Here is a 21213-nt window from a genome sequence, read left to right on the forward strand (position 1 = left end):
CAGTCGGAATGTGTGCTCGGAGAAGCGAGGAAGGGCGATGTGGGTTCACTGCGTTGCAATGTGGGGGAATTGTACCTGTGCCTTCCCCCACCCAGTCCCGGGTGGGCTGCGCGTTCCGCCTACCCGATTTCCCGCCCTCCGCCTCGGCCACCGCGTCCCACCGTAGCGTCGAGAACGCCAACCGATAGGGAACTTAAGCATGGCAGGGCGACCGGGGCCTGGGCGAGGTGACCTAGAGCCACTCTCCCCTTCGGGGTCTCCCAAGGTCCTAGGCTGCGCCTGGCCCGAGATCCCTGGTTCAGGTCCACTTCTCGCACAGGGGAGGGCGGGAGATGCACAGGTTGAAGACCCCTGAGTTTGGGTGGTCGCTGAAGCCTGCGCTAGGGTTTCCGTAGCGGGGACCTGGGCCCAGTTTGTGCCTTTGCTCTCCTCCCCATGCCTCGATCCACTCTGAAGGAGAGCCCTCCCCACCGCCCTCCCCTTCTGAATCTGAAAGTAGCTTTGTGGCTGCAGTGACCGAAACCTGGGAGGAGGCAACGCAGAGAGATGGGGGGGTGCCTAGCGCCCAGACTTAGTGGAGGTCACACGTGGATGTGGAGGGGGATCATTTGGTTCTCTGGCCCGGGTGGGCCTAGGATCTTTAAGGCCGAGCTCAGCAGGATGGAAGAGGTGGGGGAGGGGGTTCCAGCCTTCTCGGCTGGGAGAGGCTTAATGGGCCCACCACAGGGTGTGTGCGGGTGAGGCTGTCGCCTTTGCCATTGGCCCCTCCCTGGCGGGGCAGGGGCGCCGAGTTGCCCAGAGCTGGGGCGGGCCGGGCGCTGCGGGTTCGCGCGAAGGCGGTGTGGGTCCAGGCTGGGGCTGCTCCCCTGCACCCCTTCGGCCCGCCCACTCGGGGACTGGCCAAATTGTGGGTGCTGGCGGCGTGTCAGGGCGCGCCAAGGCTGCTGTCCGCGTTTGAGCGCGTGGAGCTCCCGACTCCTGGCAGCTCCGCGCACTCGGCTTCCAGGGACTTGTGCTGCGCCTTACTCGCTTGTTTGTCTCGTGTGAGTCTCGTAAACCTCCCTGATTTATTACCCAGACTAAATGCTTAATTTGTGAATATGAAACAGATTAAAAGGGGCGGGGGGTAGGGGGCTTGAGGTCGGCATATTTTAGCAATCAGACCAAAGCAGCCCGGCAGATGTTTCAAATTTGTCGACATTTTCAGGCTCATGTGGAAAGCCAGCCAGAATGGTCAAGAGGTCCTTTCTCCTTCCTTCAACCTGAGAACTTGGCAATGATCAAAAGGAGGTGATTAGTAGCTACAGAGAAAAGACACCAGCAGGCAAGGAGTTAACCGAGGCTGAGCCCTTCACCTCCAGGGTTGGGATGGGAGTGTGTGTGAGAGCTGGTCACAAAGGCTAGAGGGGTCCTGGCTAAAAAGGTCCTAGAAGCCAACTTTAAAGGACAAAGTAGAGGATCCATTAAAAGTTAATTTAGTAAATAAACTTTATTGGCGATAAAACAAACAAGAAAGATGGAAATGCCAACTTAAAATAGCTGAAAGATATAAAAATAAATAGTTTTGATGTGGCATAAACATGTGCGCACTCCTTTTGGCAGGCAGGTCCCTACTGTGCTCCGCCTGACACAGGCCTCTCAGGAGCACCCTCTCCCTTTGAAAAGCCCCCATGTATACAGGCAATGTTTTTTGGCATTTCTCATTTTTAGGCAACTTCACACATCAAAGGCGAGCTCAGTGTTCTTTTCAGCTCCCTGGTTCCAGCCGCCCAGTAAAGCAGATACAATTTCTATAAATTGGCCTTCTCCTCTGGGTTTTGATTGATCATCACCATATGAGATTATTGAAAGTCTAATGTCTTATTTCACTTTCTCCAAGGGGTTAGGAGGGGAACAGTTTATTGGAAGTCAGGCCACGTGAAGACTCTGGTGTTGTGCAATAGTAATTTCTATTAGCCTGTGTAGATCAGCCTCCGGAAACTCCCATGTATCTCCTGCTGGGTCCTTGTACAACCCTCCCCTTCCCCCTCCAGGTCTCAGCTTTAGTCGTTGTTAACAGGTACAGGACAAACTAGAGCCTTCTGGTGCCTTTGTAGTTGGAAGGAGAAAATTGTTGATTAAAAATAAGGCAACAAAAGATTAATTTTTAAAAATATCTTTATAACTCCAGAATCTCCTTTTGAGGATTGTTTCCCACTCCAAACTTTTTTGTTTCCCTTTTGCCTTGATACTGTATTTCATTTTATTAAAGTTGATTATGGTTCCCCTGTCTTGTCCTCAGCTAGACAAAGGCTTAGGGGAAGTCAAAGAACGTGTTAATTATATGTTTCTTGTAAACTGACTTTTCATTTTCCCCTAACACATTTAGTTGGCTTGGTGTTTAGTTTAACACTCAATTGCTGCAAATACACTGCTTAAAAATGCTGTCCTTATTAAAACAAATAAATGAATGCAGAGACCTTTCTAATTTCAACTCGCGTGGGCTAGAAACAGAAGAGAAAACTGAAAGCAGGGAGGGGAGAGAAAAGAGACCAGGAAACTCACGCGCGTGTGCACACACACACACAGACGCAACATTCCTTCTGCCAGCCCTCCCCCCAGCTGTGTTAAACTGGTCCGTACAATTGTCCCTGGCTGCGCCCTGCAGCTCGCCAGCCCTCCTGGATTTTCCATCATTTGATGCCTAAGGCAATCATTAGCTGAGAATGGACAACCCCTACCTCCTGGCAGCCCATCACTTACCAGCCTGGAGAGGCTGTTGCAGACTCCTGCGCTGGGGCTGGGCCCCATTTGTTCAACCTGAGAGGGGTCCTTACTTTTTGCCCCTGGGTGCGTTGGTGCCTAATTAAACTCTATCCAAGGCAACGTGCACTAAATATAAGGAGGCTGAGAGGCAGCTGGGAGGCAAAGGCCGTCATTACCTGGGCAGAGAAAGTGACTTTTCTAAGAGAGGAGGAAGGGATTCCTCTGATGGCACTTTCTGTTTACCCGCAGCCCAGCCCCTGAGTGCAGATTAACTCCCTTGCTGAAATCAAGGAGAAATGGAAATTAGGAAGGAAAAAAACCCACAGCGCACACTTAACTAAACAGGGCCTGTGTCACCACCAGGCAGGAGGGAGGTCTACCAGAGCTCCAAACAGACAATGGTGGCTGCAGAAAAATGACTCGGGTGCCCTTGTGGCATTGGAGTTATTGCTCATGTGCCACAGCCCCGTCACACGCAGGAGCCAGAGCTGTATAAATGGCTGTGAGGACAGAAGGGAGCAGATGCGTCAGGAGCCCAAGGACCAGGTGTGTGTTGTGAAGCTAAACAGACACCGTGGAAAAGCAGGGAGAGAATCTTCCTCTGAAGGCCAGGGACCTCACTAAGACCGGGGCGTGGGCAGGATTGAAATGGCCCGACCTGGGGATAAAATGACAGCTGGCAAACAGGAGTGTGTAGAGATCTCGGAGAACGGCTGCCCGTGCTTTAACTGAGCCTCCATTTAACCCAGCTGAGGAAATTGGTTTGGAGGGTGAGAACACTAGCTCAAGGTGACAAGTTAGTGGCATAAGTAAGACCAAAACCCAGAGCTCTCTACTTTGAGTAACGAATCAGAGGAGGAAAGTGACTTCTGGTTAGAGAAAGATCCAGGGTGTTCTTGGTCACTGAAGAAGGCTCGTGTTTTAGTCATTGAGCATTTATTAAGCACTTGCTGTGTGCAAAGCACTATGCTGGACATATGAAGCCACAGTGCCATGAGCCCTCAAAGGACTGAGCAGGGTGACTAGGTGTTTCTGTGCCTGGTAACAAAGACCATGAAGGACAGTGGGTAAGAGAGCTGGAGAAGGGAAGGAGGAAGCCAACCACTTGCAGGGTTCTGCTTTTAAACAAAGCCCACTGTGAGGTTTACAGGAGGGCAGCCTGGACATGAGACTGTTCTCCCAGGGGTGGAGGTACGAGAGAGGCCATCTGGGTGGGCCAGGGCCCTTTGTGCCACTTTCTTTGGAGGGCCTGACTGTTTCTCAAGGCCAGCCAGGAAAATGAGTCTAATGCAAATAGAGGAGGCAACTTGTCTAGCTTGAGTACTCATTGCAGTCTTCTCTCTTGCCCTGGACAAACAGAAGAGTGTAGCTTATCCCCAAAGCTCCTGGACAAATGCAGGCTCTCCGGGGGAGCTGGTAAGGGAATACTGCCTCCCTCAACAAAACAAACCCAAGACTCTCCAAGGTTTAGCACTGGAAACGGAGTCTCCCAGCAGAGAATGGGGGCTGGCTTCATTGCTCCCTGCTCTGTGCCCCCCCAGATTCCACCTGCCCCTTGGGGCACTCGCAGTGTGATCACAGGTACCCTCCCTGCAGCCATCTGGCCTCAGCCCAGCCTCTGCTCTTGGTTTCCCTAAGCAGAGGCGAAATGCTGGAACCTTCAAAGCACATTCCTAAACACTAAGGGAGAGCTGTGGGGAAGTGAAAACAAAGAGGCCAAGGAGCGTTGGAGCAGTTCAGCTTACAGAGTCTGTGGGCCAACAGGGCTGGCCCACGTTCAGTCAGACTTCCTGGCTGTGGGCCAGCCTTAGCTGGCAGCATGCCCTTCCAGCCCACCACTCAGGCCCGTGCTGCCCCCCAGTCCTAGGCACACCCTTGTACTCAGCCCAGGCCCCAGGAAGCCCTGCTGCCCCTAAGTCCCCCTCTCCCCATTTAGGTTACTAGTTCCAGAGCCAGAATGGCCCCTGCAGTCCCTTAACCCAGCGCTTCCTAAGACTGAGTGGGCTGCCAGTGGGCCAGCCCCTCAGGGTGGCCTGGTGTGTGGGGGGGTGGCCCAAGTCCCCTGACTGGTAGCTTCAGGCCTTGAGCAGCCATGTTGGGCAATTGTTAACACTTGGTCACTGTTTACCGTGTGTGCCATAAAGATATTATCACCTTCTCTGTGTGTCAAGACGGAGAAGCACTGCTAACTTGTGATAAGTGTGACATAGGCCCCCAGAGGTAACCACACGTATAATGCGGAGACTATGAGGCCACATGGCCCTTTACGTGTCAGTCATTCATTGAACAAGCATCTGATCCAGCCCCCTTGACTGTTGGGCACTGTGCTTGCAGCCTGGGGAGACCCCAGGCTACCAGGCCCCGGGCCCCTCCTTATAGAATTTAGTCTCACGGAAAGAGATAAGCTCCACAGGGCTGAGAACCTCCATGTGCTCACATTAACTAAAGCCAGGAGAAACAGCCGCCCTCGCTTTCTTCCTCAGGCATATATTTTTCAAGCCAAAGGGCGGATGGTGTGTTTCTGCCCACTTTCCACTTACAACTGGATAACCAAAGAGTCCCCCAAACTCCGAGTGCTGACTACTGAATAGGGACTTGGGAACTGGGAATTCTCTGCTTTCTTTCTCGAGGTTCCACCCAGAAGACATCACATTAATGGCAGACGTTATGAGTAACACCTGCATGTGGCACACCGTTCTAAGGATATCAGAGGGAGTGCCAAGGAGAAGGAAGCCTCTCCAACCCCTTCTTCAGTCACCCAGTTTGCCTCTCTATGGCCAATCACTGCCGCTGGATTCTGGCTTACCCTCCCCAAGATAGTCTTTTAAGACGATGTGGGGACAGAGCCAGGAGTGCAGTTTCCAGGCTCTCGCCCTCACGTGGAAAGGTGCTGGCTTAGGTAGTAAATGGCCATCAGCTGTGGCTAGTTGGCCGTCAGCTGTAACCAGTGAGCCATTGGCCACTGATATAACTGCCGTGGCTAGGCTAGCAGCGAATGGGGGCTAGCAAGAAGATGGTGGCTGAGCCTGCAAGAGCGGATTGCAGAGAGGCGGATGCCGCGAGCGAGAATATAGTGATATGACTCCCCTACTTATAGCTCCGTGGGTGTTCCTTTTTGGCCTCACCATGTCCTGCTTCTTATGTGGGGAGCGGGAGCAGAGACCCCGCAGGCCGCCCCGCACGACAGGCGATTTCTGAAAAAATATATATATTTTTTATTTTGAAAACTCCCAATCCCACAAAAAAATCGAAAGAACAGTACAATGAGCACCCAGTTAAGAAGGCTAACTTCCAAAAGTACTATATTTATTCAACATGCCTACCCTTGGAAAGAATTCAAAACCCCTTCCAAGATCTGATTTAATTGAACTTTATCTTAACATGTTACTTAGGAATACTTTGCTCTCGTAGATATGTTCCTTGTTCATACTCCGTCCCCTCAGCCCCCAGCACCTTATCAGTGTGCCTTGTTCACAGTAGGCATTTAATAAAGGTTGTGCATTCAGTAGCAAAGACTGCGCAGTAGTTGGTAGGGTGGAGCCAGACTGCCCAGGTTGTGAACCTCGCTCTGCCACTTGACTAGCTGTGTGGCCTCAGGCAGTGACTCTCGGTGCCTCACTTTGCCCCTCTATAAAATGGAGGGTAATAATACCACAGATTCCAGAATGTTGGGAGAATTAAATTAGTTGATGGACATAAAGCACTTAAAATTGTGCCTGGCATATGAAAGGTCCTTAATAGGTACTAGGGAGACAAATACATTTGGTATCAACCTTGCTTTAGTGATTGCACGTGAGTCATTTGGCCCTGAGTTCATGGCTTCCGAGTTTTCTTTGGTAACCGCAAGAGAGGCCTGAGGAAACCAGGAATGTGGCTTCATAATCCTTCCCCGCCTGAGAGAACTGTCTGCCCTCAGCTCCGCTCAGAGCTGAGGCAGAGTGGCATCTAAGTGGCAGGGGCTTCCTGGGGACAGTTTCCACACTCATGGAGAGTTTCTAGCCGTGCTTATTAAAAAGACATTTGGAGGGAAAGTTTTTTTTTTTCCTTCCCATTTTCTAGCCTGGTTAGTTGCTGCCCTGCTGATAGAACCATCTTTGAAGAAAGAACTAGCATTTACTTTAGGGACAGAGCCAGGAATGAATAGTCCTTCTCCCTCAGGGAGATCCAAGCTCACAAAGGCCATTTTCAGGCTTGAGTCGAGGGTCAGACGAGCAAGTGGGTGTGGTCCCAGGAGCCTGCCTGTCTGACAAGCTAGAGAGGGTCTTATGAACTCCCCAGACAAAGTAATCTGGAATGCTTTTCACACAGGAATGGAAGAATGGATGTTTTAAGAGCCAGAGGCAAGAGAGGACACAGGAAAGATAAAGAAATTTGTTTAAAGGTATACTTTGCTCTGTGCTATAAAATACTGCTCCTAATGTTAGGTTTTGACTGCTGTAATATCTGACCTTGACATTGTAGTGTTTCTGCCATATAATTTAATTAACGTGTGATGCTGGCGTGATGCCAGAGAGTCAAACGTTCTGACAGTTCTTGGAAGCCACATAAGTCCCTTTGAAGTTCCCCCCAGTGAACTGACACATGGAGAAATCTCCTAAGGTTGAGGACAGCCCCTGATAGAGGGTACAGAAATTTTGCTGTGTTGCAGTTACACTGGATGGCACTGGCTAAGTCACCTGCTGACTTGTCACAGTTCTGGAGACCTGCTGTAGTTTCTGAGGGCCCTAACCACTGTGAGAGGCTCCTTGAGGAAGAATAAGTCATCCCTCATCAGGGACAACATGCGGAGGTCTCCTGTTTGCAGATTTTTCTCCACAAAATGTTTTCTTCTTCCCCAACTTTGCCTTTCGCCACGTGTTGAGCTACACACAGGAACATAAATTAGATAAGAGACATATTAACTAAAGACCAAAAGGACTATATACATTCAGTCCACACATTAGTATTTAACACCCACTACGTGCACCTACCAAGGCTTTGGGCATTTATAGCAGAGGACAAAGCAGTGTCTCAGCCATCATAAAACTTCATTTTACTGGAAATAGAAAGAGAATAAATGCATGCGCCACATATATATATATATAATATATACATATATTTTTATATATGTGTGTATATATATATATTTTATATATGTATATATATATATATTATGTAATGTATATACTGAGGGTGCCAAAAAATGTATACACATTTTAAGAAAGGAAAAAACTGTATTAAAATTGTAATACTCAATATATACCGATAACAAAAGATAAATACAAGTCATGTGTATACATTTTTGTGGCACCCCTGGTGTGTGTGTGTGTGTACACACACACACTATTTCAGGTTGCAATAAATGCTATGAAGAATTAAGAAGGGTAAGGGGTTGGAGAGAGATGGAAAATCCTTTTAAATGGTAGATAGTGCATTATGAGTCTTGGGTTGATGGAATAAAGTGCGTAGGTGGTTATCAGTCAGTGCTTGCCACAATAAGGCTGTATAACAAACCACCCCAAAACTGAGTAGCTTATATCAATAAGCATTTATTTCTCACATATGTGTTGTGGGTCACCTGTGGTTAGTTGACGTAGTCTGTGCTCAGCTGGGCTTGACTCTAAGTGTGGGTTGGGTCCAATCTGCTCCATGTGTTTCTCATCCTCTGTGGACAAATGGACTATGCAGGACATGTTCTTTTCATGGTGATGGCAAAAGTGCAAGAGAGTAGAGTGGAAACACAGTGACTCTTAAGTCCTAGACTTAGAACTTTCACACTGTTACTTCTTAAGTCCTGGACTTAGAACTTTCACACTGTTACTTCTGCTTACATTCCGTTAGCCAAAAGACGTCCTGTGGCCTGACATGATGGGATGGGATGGGGAGATACACTCCACCTCTAGCTGGATGAATTGCAGTCACATGGCAAAGGGCATAGATATAGTGCAGAGTGAAGAACTGGGAACAGTAATGCAATCTGAAACAGATGGTTCAAACCAAAACTATGTATCTAGCTGTGACATTTATATATACAAATACATATATCAAATGATAAAACCGCCTTCGCTGGAATCTTCTGTTTTAGATTATTTTAAATAAATCCATGCAATAATTACACATTAGCGTCCCTAAGGTGGTTTATTATGGGACCAGAGGCTTCTGGGTCATGGCCACCAACTTCAGGAAACCTGGGAAGATGGACCACAGGCCATCCCAATGCTGAGAGAGAAGAAGGCCACGATGGAGACCTTTCTTCCTGCATGGGCTTCCCATGCAGGGATGGTGCAGGTGGGAGAAACCAGAGGAGACCCCAGACCCAGCAAGTGTCCTTGCTGGTCTCTGAGCAGGTCTTGGAGTGACACAAATCTGTAATAGGACCCAGGAGGTGTCACCACTGGGCCTCACTCTACTGCAAACTAGACCTATAGCTAGTTTCATTGGCTGTCTAGGACATACCTTTCATGCATTGTATAAGGGTGTAGGTCGAAGATTCCAGCTCTTTCTTGCAGCTCCTTACCCCCTAGTCCTACTCTACCTTTCTTATGCCGTCCTTGAGTAATGTGGGTGGGATCCATAAGTGCCTCTTCAGAAAGTGATGATGTTTAAAATCTGGCCTCCCTTCCATGAATTCCTCCAGGGCTATGCAGTCAGCCAAGTTCTGGAACCTGGCCCTTTCCTTTGGGAAGGAAAGCTTGCTGTTCAATTGATTCCAGGGGTTAATGGAATCTAATCACCTTTGCCCAGAGTGATTCCAATCAAAGGAATCCACCATATAAAAATTAAACGTGGCAGCATCTTGTAAGCAGAGAGAATGGAGCGCTGGGCCAAATGTTTAATGTGGGGCCCCATGGGGATTTAGACCATCTCTTTTTTGGGGGAATTCTGGCTCCTGTCTCCAAAGGGGTTCAAGGTGATCTATCTTCTGGAACTAATCCTAGCCTAGAACTGGAAGGGGGACCCCTTAGACCAGTCGCCACTATGGAGTGTGGGTTGGGTAATTCCTGAAACTGCAACTTCGTCTCTGATTTCACTGGTGACTTGACTTGATTCACTGGGTCCATCTTGAACTTCTCCATGTTTGAACTTCCCTCAGTTTTTTTTCTTTGTCACTCTCAGTGTAACTCTCTTCACAGCTCCCCCAGAGGCCCTTCTGTGCTTTGCCTTCATTCCCCATTAGATGATGATGATGATGATTTACTTTTTACTGAAGCAAAATAGCTGCACAGAAAAGCACACACATCGTAAGTGTAGGGCTTGAAGAACACACCCATATAACCAGTACCCAGATCAGGAAACAATACTCACTAGCACCCCGGAAATCAACTCATGCCCCCTTCCTAGTACTGTGGCCCCAAAGAAAACTGCTATCCTAACTTCTAATAGCATTGATTTGCATGGCCCGATTTGGTACTTTATAGAAACGGAATCTACAATGTGAAGTATTTGTGTGACTGGCTTCTTTTGTTCCACATTGTGCTTATGAGATCCATGCATATTGTGTGCTGTGGAGCCCATTCATTCTCTGCTGTGTAGTATCCCACTGTGTGAATACACCACATTTTATTCTACTGTTGATGGGCATTTGGGCAGTTTTGCTTTGGGGCGATTACTAATGTTGCTGCTATGAACACTTGTGTACATGCCTTCTGGTAAAGAGATGGATACATTCCTGCTGTGTGTATGTAGAACCATGAGTTGAATTGCAGGCCATAGGTTGGGCCTGTGTTCAGCTTTAATAGATAGTGCCAAAGTTTTCCAAAGTGGTTGTGCCAATTTATATTTCCACAGCCGAGTATGAGAATGCTCCTTGTCAGCACTTGAAATTTTCTTTTATTCCTTTTAGGCATTCTGGTGGACCCTGTTAGATTTCAAGCTCTTAAAGGGCAGAAACAAAGTATTTTCCTTCCTTGAAAATTCTCCCAAGTGTCTTCTGGGGAAAATGCTAGCTGACACCCTGGGAAATAAAAGCCTGTGGTTTTCTTTTCATTTGCAGGAAAATCTGAAATTTGGCCCTTGATCTTTAATGACAGTAGCTTTTGGAAACTGAGAAAAATAAAAATTTGGATCCAGCTTCAAGGCGTCCTCCCCTCCCCCCCGCCCCCATCTGGTCCTACTCTGTTTTTCACAATCCACAAGCATACTCACTGGGCAGCCCAAGGCTTCCTGGTGTCCACCCATGCCCTCCTGCCTGCTCTGCCCTTCTGGGTCCCCATCTGGAGTGACATCCTTGCTCTCACCCTGACGCCCAGGTCCAGGCACACCTCCTTCATGGAGCCACTCCCAAACTACTGGTTGAAGTCTAATTCTTTGTACTTATTGTCACAGCCACAAAACTTATCATTTAGTTGCTCTGAAATGAGTGATACCTTATCTCCTGTGTTCAGTTGTAAGTTCTTAGAGGGCAGGGACCACAGAGCCTCGCAAGGTGTCAACACACACCTTGCCTACAGCATTGCCCATAACGTACTTATTGATCTATTGATCGGATACGCTACCATTAGGTTCTGTCACTTAGTTGTGTGGGGCTGGAAAAGACTTCTCAGATGTCAGGGTCAGGAAAGTCCAAATTTAATCAGATGAGCACATACCATGAGTGATTTCCTGACACTGGGTATATTTTAAAGAAAAGCTGGCTGGTCCCTTCTAATTGTCTGCAATAACCTGGCTGAGCAGCAGGGTCCTCTAGCTGGTTCACTCACTGACTGTGTCATTGTCACCTGGGGTGTCAGTATAGAATGCAGAATCCTGGCCCCACGCCTGAAAAATCTGACTCAATAGGTCTGGGTGGGGCCTGGCAATCTCTATCTTTAACACTCGCCACAGCTGACTCTGACGCACAGCCAGGTTTGGAAACTAGTTTAGTCTGAAAAGAATGTTCTCTTCTAGGAAGTGAGAAAACATCAGGGGGCACAGTGAGAAGGGGCTGTGAAATAATGTTTTGGATTTAGAGAGGCTGTGTTTGCATCTCAGCTCTTCCACTTCTGAGGTGTGTGACCATGGGCAAGTCACTCAACCCCTCTGAGCCTTCATTTCCTCTTCTGTGATGTGGAAACAACACAATGGATCTGTTTCGTTGCAACAAATTACCCCAGATTTGTTGGTAATTTACCAACAAATTACATCTCCACTTAAAACAACTGCTTTATTTTGTTCACAATTCTGTGGGTCAGGAATTCTGAGAAGGGCTCAGCCGGGTGGTTCTCTCCTGGGTTTGCAGGGGCTGCAGCCATCTGAAGGATATCCAAGATGGAGCACTCACTTGGCTGTCAGTTGATGCTGGCCATTTTCTGGGAGCTTGGCTGGACTGCCAACTGGGGTATCTATCTACCTGTGACTCCCCAGCATGGCAGTTGACTTCTTTCGGACTTCTCCTAGAATAGGTGCCCCAGGAGAGCCAGGAGGAAGCTGCGTGGTCTTTTTCTGACTTAGCCTTAGAAATCTCACAGGATCGTTTCTGTTGTGTTCAAAGTGGTCACAAGACCCCTCAGATTTCTAGGAGTGGGGACATTGACCCCACATGTTGGTGGGAAGAGTGTCCTGTAACCTTCAGACATGTTTAAAACTGCCACAGTATCTCATGGGGTTGTTGAGGATTAAGTGAGATGATTTCTTTGAAGTGCTGGACAAATGTGAACTTCCCCTTTAGTTTGAGTCCTGGGACCTCACAGGGCAAAGTCAGTGCCAGATGCCAGACTTCCATTTGCATTTGGTCATGTCTGTAGGGATGGAGTGAATCTTTCTCAGTTTCTAGTCATTTCTAGTCCCTTTGGATAGTTTGCTTGTACAGGGCAGCAGTGAGGTACCTTCTCATTTCCCATTGGAGGTTGTTGGGTACACAAGGAGTTGGGTACACAAGGTCTCCCATGATTTTCTGCCACCCCATGTCAACCCTGCCATATGCCTGGAAGCTCTTTGGGCTCCGAATGGAAACACCCAGGTGAGGACACAATGTCAACACATTCAGGACACCCTGGAGTGGGGCCCTCGTGGCAAAGTGTTGGGATGGTGAACTGAATGGCAGCTGGAGAAAAGGCAGTTGCAGCGCTGCTTTTGTAGGCATGGCTCTTCCACCTCCCTTTCAGGACTGAGTCCTTTCTCTGGCCTTGTTTTCTTTACCCCAGGTCTGGAGAGAGTCGGGCATCTGAGGAAAAATCAAAGGGAGACCATTCAGACCAACTTTTGCGCTCCCAAGGGAAGGTGGGGGATGGGTTGCCTCAGGATGAGGCAGCATTCAAAGGGCGGCTGGACTCCAGTTGGTGCCAGAGTGGGTGGGTTTGCACAGTAGGCTGCCTTGGGAAGGCAGTACAGAACAGGGAGGCGCCATTATGTGTCTGCTACAATCTGCTGTCATTTGGGAAGCGGGTGCTTGAGAGCTCTCTCTGAGAAGAGGGCCCATGTGCCCCTCTCACTCACACTCTTATTCCGGAAAAAGGCAGTGAGGCCTGTGTTTGGCCGTCTAAAGAAGCTGCTGTCTCTGATCCTCCTGCTTTTCCTTCTGGGGCTCCTTCACCTTCCCCATCACCACCATTAGCCTCACGTTGGGCAACTGTGTTATTCAGAGTAGGGTGGGGTGAGGCTCCAAGCTACACAGGAATGTAACAGTTTCGCTACCAGAGCTCACAGCATGGGGCTCCTTCTATGTGCCCGACCCCGTGCTGAGGGTGAGAAATGGTCCGTAGACCTCCATGGTGCCAGGCAAGGAGCATACACCACGTGCCCAAGGGAGTGACACACGTATGTGAGCACCTCAGGAATCTATGGCAGGCCAGGTCTGGGAGGACCGCGGAGGCTAAGAGAAGACTCCTACACGGAGTAACTAGGCAAGGCCAGACTGCAGGCTGCCCATCCTCTCACAGCTCCGTGCCTTAGTTTCCCCATCTGGAAAATGGAGGTAACAAGGTACCCACCTCAAAGTGTCTCCATGAGAATGAAATGAGGGGCTACTGATAAACACTCAGCAGGGGCCCAGCATAGTCAGCCCTTAATCAGGGTATTCTTCACTTGTGGGGGATTTGCATAAACAGGAGGGAAGAAAAAGCCTAGGGGTGCCTGGGGGGTTGCTGGGAAGGGTGGAGTCCTTGAGAAGCCAGGAGGCCAGAGGGAAGGTCAGGGAGGGACAGCCTGCTCCAGGGGTGGATTCTGTACATCTGGCTGTTTGGGGGGGGGCCGGGGCCCCCCTCTGGACAGCATTAGAGCTTCTGCCCTCACCCCTACCCACACCTCCCCGAGGCCTCCCAACGCCTCCCTCCCTCCCTTCAGACTGGTTTACCTCCCCGAGGCATTTCCTGGCAGCTCCACCCAAGGTTCTGCCTTCTCACAGACCTGGCCTGGCTCCAGCCCCACCAGTGAGGCTTGGTCCTACCTTTATAAGACCAGCTCCTCAAATTTCACCTCACTGGGGCAAAAATCTCCATCCTCCTTATATCACCCCCCCCTTAATTGTCAAACCTTGGGGGAGAGGAAAGACCATCAGTTTGGGAGTCTAGACCCACACGCTTTGTGACCTTAGGAGAGCTACTTAACCTCTGAGCCTCAGTTTCCTCATCTGCGCAAGAGGGTAAGAATTGACTAGTGCCTTGTTTCTGACCATCCTTCCATGAGGATTAAAGAAGTGAATGTATTAAATATATACTTTGTACTTAGTGAGTGCTTACTAAATGGTGCCTATTTTCATAGTGATTCTATAACTGTATCCAGAAGGTATTTGATTGACATGTGGGGATTTGACTGGTATAGGTGGCCACTTGTTCTAGCGGGCAGAGAGAGACATGAAGATCTTGTCTCTTGACCATTCAGGGAGAGTGCTCCCTGCCTCCTTTCCCTCCTTGGAGGTACCCCACGCTGTGCCCCAGAATTAGAAAGTGCAGGCTCGGTCACAGTGGGGGTCTAACCCAAAGGTAGTTGGGAAGCCCTGAATGGAGAAATAATTCTAGATAAAGGTTTTTCCCATTTAATGGACGGCTTTGCCCAATATTCACAAAAACATACTTCTAAAACTTTTGGATGGAAACCTTTCTGCAGGATGTTTCAATGAGATGTATCAGTTTATTGCTATGTAACAAACCATCCTAAAACATGGCTTGAACAATAGTTTCTTCTTCCTTGCTGTTGGGTGGGTTGTCTAGGCTCACTCCTGCAGCTGCAGTCAGCTAGAGGACAGCAGGGGAGGCCCAAGATGGCCTCATGCACAGTTTGGCAGTTGTTGGCAGCTCTTGGCTGGAGTGAACTACGGCTCTTCTCCCTGCCACCTTGCATCCTCTAGCACTCAAGACTGGCTCCCTTACGCGGCAGTTTCAGCACTGCTTGAGAGGGTGAAGCAGAGAGCTATTATACAAGGCTTTGCCTCAGAAGTTACACAGTGTCACTTCTGCCACATTCTGTTGTTCAGAGCAAGTTACCAGGCCAACCCAGATTCTAGGGGAGGGGACACAGATTCCACCTTGTATTAGCTTGCTCGGGTTGCCATAAGTACCACAGGCGGGGTGGTTAAACAACAGAAATGTACTGCCTTATAGTTCGAGGCTGGAAGTCTGAAATCAAAGTGTCATCAGGGTTGGTTTCTTCTGAGGCCTCTCCCCTTGGCTTGTAGATGGCCACTTTCTTACTGTGTCTTCACATGGTCTTTCTTCTGTGTGTGTCTCTGTGTCCTTATTTCCTCTTATAAGGACACTAGACATAGGATTAGGGGCCACCCTGATGACACCGGTTTAACTTAATTACCTCTTGAAGATCCTATCTCCATATACAGCCACATTATGAGGCAGGACTTCAACCTAGGGGTTGACTTCAACATATGGATTTGGGGGGGAAGGGGACACAATCAGCCCATAATACACCCCCTTGATGGGAGGAGCTTCAAGGAAGTTGTGGCCATGTTTACTATGGAAGATTATACAGTGCCCGACCGTAGTAAGTGCTCAAACATGCCAGCTGCAAGTGTTACTGTTTCTGCTATTTTATTACACTGTGGGGTCAGTGAGGAAAATCTCCAATTCTAGGTCCTCAACCCTCTAGACTCACTCTCTCCAGCAAACACATTCCCCAGGGCAGCTGCCCGGAACACACCATTACTGGGCACACAGCAGGCTGCAGGGACCTCACCTGCCTTAGCCACCTGTCTTCCCGTTCGCTCAGCTGGCCTTGAGTGGACTGTGGGGTACCCTCTCAGAACAGGACAAGCCAGGCTGGCCCCACCTGCCTTTATCACCGCCATGCAAACCCCTCTATCTTCTGTCTGACCTGACATTGCCCACCAGGAGGCTGAGTGTCTCTTCCAAGGCAGTCTCCCTTTATGAGCACACATACTCGTTCCCATAGCACCTGACCTTTGCATCGGGAGTGCTCAATAAGCATTGGTAGAATAGGATTGATTTCAGAGTTTTCGTGGTCCTCTTAAGCTCCTAGCTCAACAATTCCCCCCAAGGCCTCAAATCCCAAAGTCACAAAGAGCCCATTGGGGATTCAGCAGGTTTCTCCTAGCACAGCTTCTCTGGTGCTTATTACCCCACCCCTGAGTCCATTCCACAGCTGCCTTTCCTCACCACGTGGCACCCTCGAAGACACGGAGTTTTGACATTGAACCTAACTTTTATCTGCTATGGATTGGTGGAACCATGGTGCTGGGAGAGGGGAAGCATTTCTGCTCCCCAGCCCCCCTTTACACACACACACACACACACACACACACACACACACACACCAGGGAGCTGTCCTCCTCCCCATCTCGCACTTCCAAAGCTGTGGCCCTACACTTCCAGAGCCAGAGAAGTGAAGGAGAGAAAGACACAGCTGCAGGTACAGCCAACCCAGGAGAAATGAGAAAGTGGGGGGAGAAAACAAGAAGAAATGGAATGGAGTTGGGAGAAGTCAAGTGCCATACTATTGGCAGCTCTGATGGCTGCACAGTGCAGCTCAGGGACACAGCGGGGGTGGCAGCCCAACAACAGGCTGACAAAGCCAATACCCACTGCCAAAGCCTCGGCTCTGCAGCGCAGTCAGGCTAGGTCTATCTCTGGACACCATTATGAACTGATGATGAATATGCAGAAACTGTCCCCCCAAAATGCACTTAACTGACTGCAACCCCCTTACTGACTCTACACAGCCATCCCCGCCCATGATGCGCTGGTGGAAGGTCCCCAACACCCTCTTTCAATCCCCGTCCCCACCCTGCCACTGCATATAGCTAGCTTGGTGGCAGGCCAAACATGACATTGCTTGAGAGTGGGAGAAGTAGGTTCATCGAGGAGGGGGATTCACCCAAGGATTGATTTCAGAAAAGGGCCAAAATGTGGATTTCTGATCCCCATAGCCCCTTTTTTTTAAAATCACTGTTTGACCCACAGTGCATGTATTGAAACCTCTCTCTATAAAGGAATGTTAGCAAGTGTCCCAGACTCTCAGGCCTCAGAGTTGCCCCAGGGCCTAGGAAAGAGGTCAGACGTGCTAACTGCCATGCTGTGGCCAAAAGGTCCTGCGGCGTGGAGCAGTTCTGCTAAGCCAGACCATGTTTTCCAAGCAGTCTGGCTGGCTAGTCAGGCCCAGGGCAGCACTGGGCAGCAACAGGCTAAGTGTGACACTGGGCTGTGGGCCTTTCAAACAAGCTTCACTCAGCTTCACTCTGTATTCTGAGTTGCCTTCTTGGATAGTGAGAACATCTCTGGCCTGGCGGTGAGGGATCTAAGCCCTGGTGACAGGGGAGTTGAAATTCTCAGGACGGTTGGCCAAAGGCTGCTAAGAATATCCAGCCACAGGCCTGACCACAAGCCAGTTAACGCCCCACATGGCAGCTTCTGTGGTCCTTGGGCATGGGAGAAAGGAGCTTACTGGGCTGCCAGTGCTCGTGGAGTCCCTCAGTTGGAAGTGTGTTGACACGGAAGTGAAGAATCAGGTAAAGTAATATTTAAAAAACCCAACAAGCGCATCCCGCCCTCAAGGAATGTATAAACTGAGGAGGGAGGACATCCCTGCCGTGAGGGACTTACTATATATTACAGATAAAAGCAAGGACACTCATACAGAAGGGGCCAGAGGTGCACCACCTCCCTTGAGGCTGTGAGGCTGCAAACGCTAATGACAGCCCACACTAGCGTCCTGCAGCTGGAGCAAGTGGGTCTTGCGGCCTAGCAGCTGGTGGCTTGATGGGCGGCTAGGGATATGCAGTCCCTCCTCCCGACCTCAGTTTCTGCATCTGCAAAGTGAGGGCTTTGGATCACTGTTTCATAAACTTTTTTGAGGGTCAGGTCTCAGACCCTCTGGAGCACTGATGCGTGCACCCCCAGGAACAGGGACACAGACACCGAGGTCACCATTTTCACACCATTTCAAGGGGTGGCCCAGACCCACACAGACCAGCCACAGATCTCAGGTGAAGGCTCTGAGGTTTTGGTTTGGGGGAGGGAGTGTTCTTGGAGGTCTGGAGAGGGCTTGGGAAGAGTTCACAGAGAAAGTGGGATTGAAGGAAGGGCAGACCTGAAATATCGACTCCTTTACTCAACAAATGCAATGAGTGTCAACCATGAGCAAGCACAGTGGGTGCAGCTGCAAAGAAAACACAAGGGGTCTTGGGTCTTGTGGGACTGTCATTCTAGCTGGACAGACAGCTGTCATGCCGGAGACCCTGCTCACTGCGCCATTTGTCGTGTGGGGCGGCCTGTGGGGTCTCTGGTCCCACTCCCCACATAAGAACACAGGATATGGTGAGGCCAAAAAGGAACACCCACGGAGCCAGAGATAGGGGAGTCACACCACTATGTTCTCTCTAGCGGCCAGGCGAGACACACACAGTAGTAGCCACACGATTCGCAGTCTAGTCATTCACGTCTCTGCCTGCCAACCAACCAATCAATCAATGCAGCCCCGCAGTTACATCAGTAGCCAATTGGCTAACCGGTCACAGCTGACGACCAACCAATCACAGCCGGTGGTCATTCACCACCCGAGCCAGCACCTCCCCACGCCAGGCCGAAAGCCTGGAAACTGCTGTCTGGGACTCTGTCCCCACACAGCCCATTCGGCTCCAGCCATACAGGCCATCCTTCTCTTCCTGAAATAGTTTGTCAGTCCGACTTCCGGGCCTGTTCACTTGCGCCTCAGCTTCCTGGAGCACCCTTTCCTTCATACTCATACAGCTGGCTTCTTCTCAGCTCAAAAACTCATCCCCTGAATGAGACCTCCCCGGCCATCATGGCTAAAGGTGCCCCTCGCAGCCACACTGCCCTGTTTCATCTTCTTTGTAGCGCATAGCATCATCTGATGTTATCTTCTTTATTTGCTTTCTGTTTATGGTCCATCTCCCATAGGATAGGGACCTTGTCGGTCCTGTTCTCCATGGTGCCCTGGCACCCAGGGCAGTGTTTGGCACAGAGTAAACACCTGTCATAAATGTGATGAACCAAATGAACTAATTATAGACTTAATGATAGATTGCTGTGAACTGGTAAGGCCTGTGGTGTAGGGGAAGGGCAGGGTGGTTTGAGAGGGTGAAACTGGGGGACTAACCTGGTTTGGAAAAGGTATCTTGGAGGAAGTGTTGTTGGAATAGAGCTCTGAATGACTAAGCAAAGGGAGTGGAGTGCATTCAGGGCCGGTTCCTGGCAAGGCCCTAATGTGGGAAGGGGCTGGAAACAGACTCCGAGAGCAAAGGTGCAAAGGGCAGGGCCTGGTGAGCTGGCTGAGGGTTTTCATCTGAGCTATCTTGAGAGAGACAGTTGCAGGAGCACGATTGCTCTGGCTGCAGGAACTACCCTCCATGACTTCCCTGATCCATCCTCCTCTTTTACACTCTGGAATCCTGGTTGTGTCTTACTCACTGTAGGCACTCTCCCCCTACAGAGCCTGAGCACTGGCTATGCCTCTGCCTGCAACTCTCTTCTTCCGGAAATCCTTTAGACGCACTCCCTGACCTCCTTGGAGTCTTTGCTTACATCTCACCTTCTCAAAGAGACCTCTCCTTATCACCCCTGAATCCTGCAAACTTCTCCCCACCCCCTGCCCTCCTGATGCCCCTTACCTGCTTCCATTCTTCTTTCCATGGTGCATATCACTAGCTACCTGCTGAGGTAACTTTATGACCGATTACCTTTATTGTTTATCATCTGTCTCTCTCCTGCTGCAATATAAGGGCCTTGGGGGCACGCGCCGTTCTGTTCCCCAGAGTGCCCCGAGGGCCTGGAAGGGTGCCTGGCACCTCGTAGCAGTCGATCTTTGCAGGGGTAGTTGCTGCTGTGCGGGAAATGGACTGCAGAAGGGCAGGAGTGGATGGAGGGGTACCAGTTTGGAAGTCAAGGCCATGGCTTAAGCAAGAGGGAGAGGGCATGCTAGGCAGGTGACGGAGACAAGGGAAGGGATGACTCCTGGAGCTGCATAGAGGAAAGAAAACAGGATTCGGGAATGGGTCAGGGTGGAGGGGTGAGGTGGTCAGAGAGGTCAAAGGTGACCCCCAGGTTTCTGAATGGTATTTTATACATAACTGCATACCGTGTTTCCCCGAAAATAAGACCTCGCCAGACCATCAGCTCTAGTGCGTCTTTTGGAGCAAAAATTAATATAAGATCCGATCTTACATAATGTAATATAATATAATGTAATATAATATATAACACCCGGTCTTATATTGATTTTTGCTCCAAAAGATGCATTAGAGCTGATGGTCTGGCGAGGTCTTATTTTCGGGGAAACACGGTATACAGCTTGAGGAATTTTCACAAACTGAGCCTACCCATGCAACCAGCATCTAGATCAAGATGCAGAGTATTCCCAGCCCCCCAGAAGCCCCTGGTGTGCCTCCTTCCAAGGGGTATGCCCCACCCTGTAGTCCCCCTTCCTCCACCGCGGCCCCTCTACTGACTTCTGACACCTCACATTGGCTTTGCCCATTTTAAAACTCAATGTAAATGGAATCAACTTGTGCGTTTTTTTTTTCACTTACTAGATCACCAGTTTATTATAAAAGGATATGACTCAGGAAGAGCCAGATGGAAGAGATGTTTAGGGCAAGGTATTGAGAAAGGGTGAGGAGCTTCCATGCCCTCGCCAGGACTGCCATTCTCCCCAAATCTCCAACCTGGAAGCTCCTCTTGTGCATGTTTTTGAGGTGGCCTTCCTCTTGTGTAATTTCATTGGTGGAATGTGGCCATGTGCTTGCATGTGCTTGCATTTAGAAACTGTCTTCCCAGCAGCCTCCCATTTGAGGTAAGTGATAAGGACTAAGCCTCCAGAGCCCTTCTGGCTGGTGGAATTCTTCAAGAAAAATGTGGAGAAGCCCTAGTAGAAGGCAGTAGAGGACCAATGGAGTCTTTGGGTTGGGGGTAGGATAATGTGGGTATTTGAAGCCGATTATATGCTAAACATTGTGTTGGGTGTTGCAAGGGGAAAAAAAATGTGGCAGATGTGGTTAAGAGATAAGGAGAAGGGAAGATGAGACTGGATAAAGAGAGTTGAGCCAGGTTATAAGAGGGTCCTGAACTGCAAGAGGAGGAAAGAAAGTAA

The 21213-nt window shown here is 49.5% G+C and overlaps 1 protein-coding gene across 5 annotated transcripts in view; it reads left to right on the forward strand.

Annotated features, from left to right (window-relative positions):
* BCOR (BCL6 corepressor) overlaps nucleotides 1-21213 on the forward strand; it is a 113865-nt gene that overhangs the window by 29845 nt on the left and 62807 nt on the right. The gene's annotated exons all lie outside the window — the stretch shown is intronic.

The sequence above is a fragment of the Rhinolophus ferrumequinum genome, chromosome X (assembly GCF_004115265.2).
Source record: "Rhinolophus ferrumequinum isolate MPI-CBG mRhiFer1 chromosome X, mRhiFer1_v1.p, whole genome shotgun sequence".
Classification (NCBI taxonomy): domain Eukaryota; kingdom Metazoa; phylum Chordata; class Mammalia; order Chiroptera; family Rhinolophidae; genus Rhinolophus; species Rhinolophus ferrumequinum.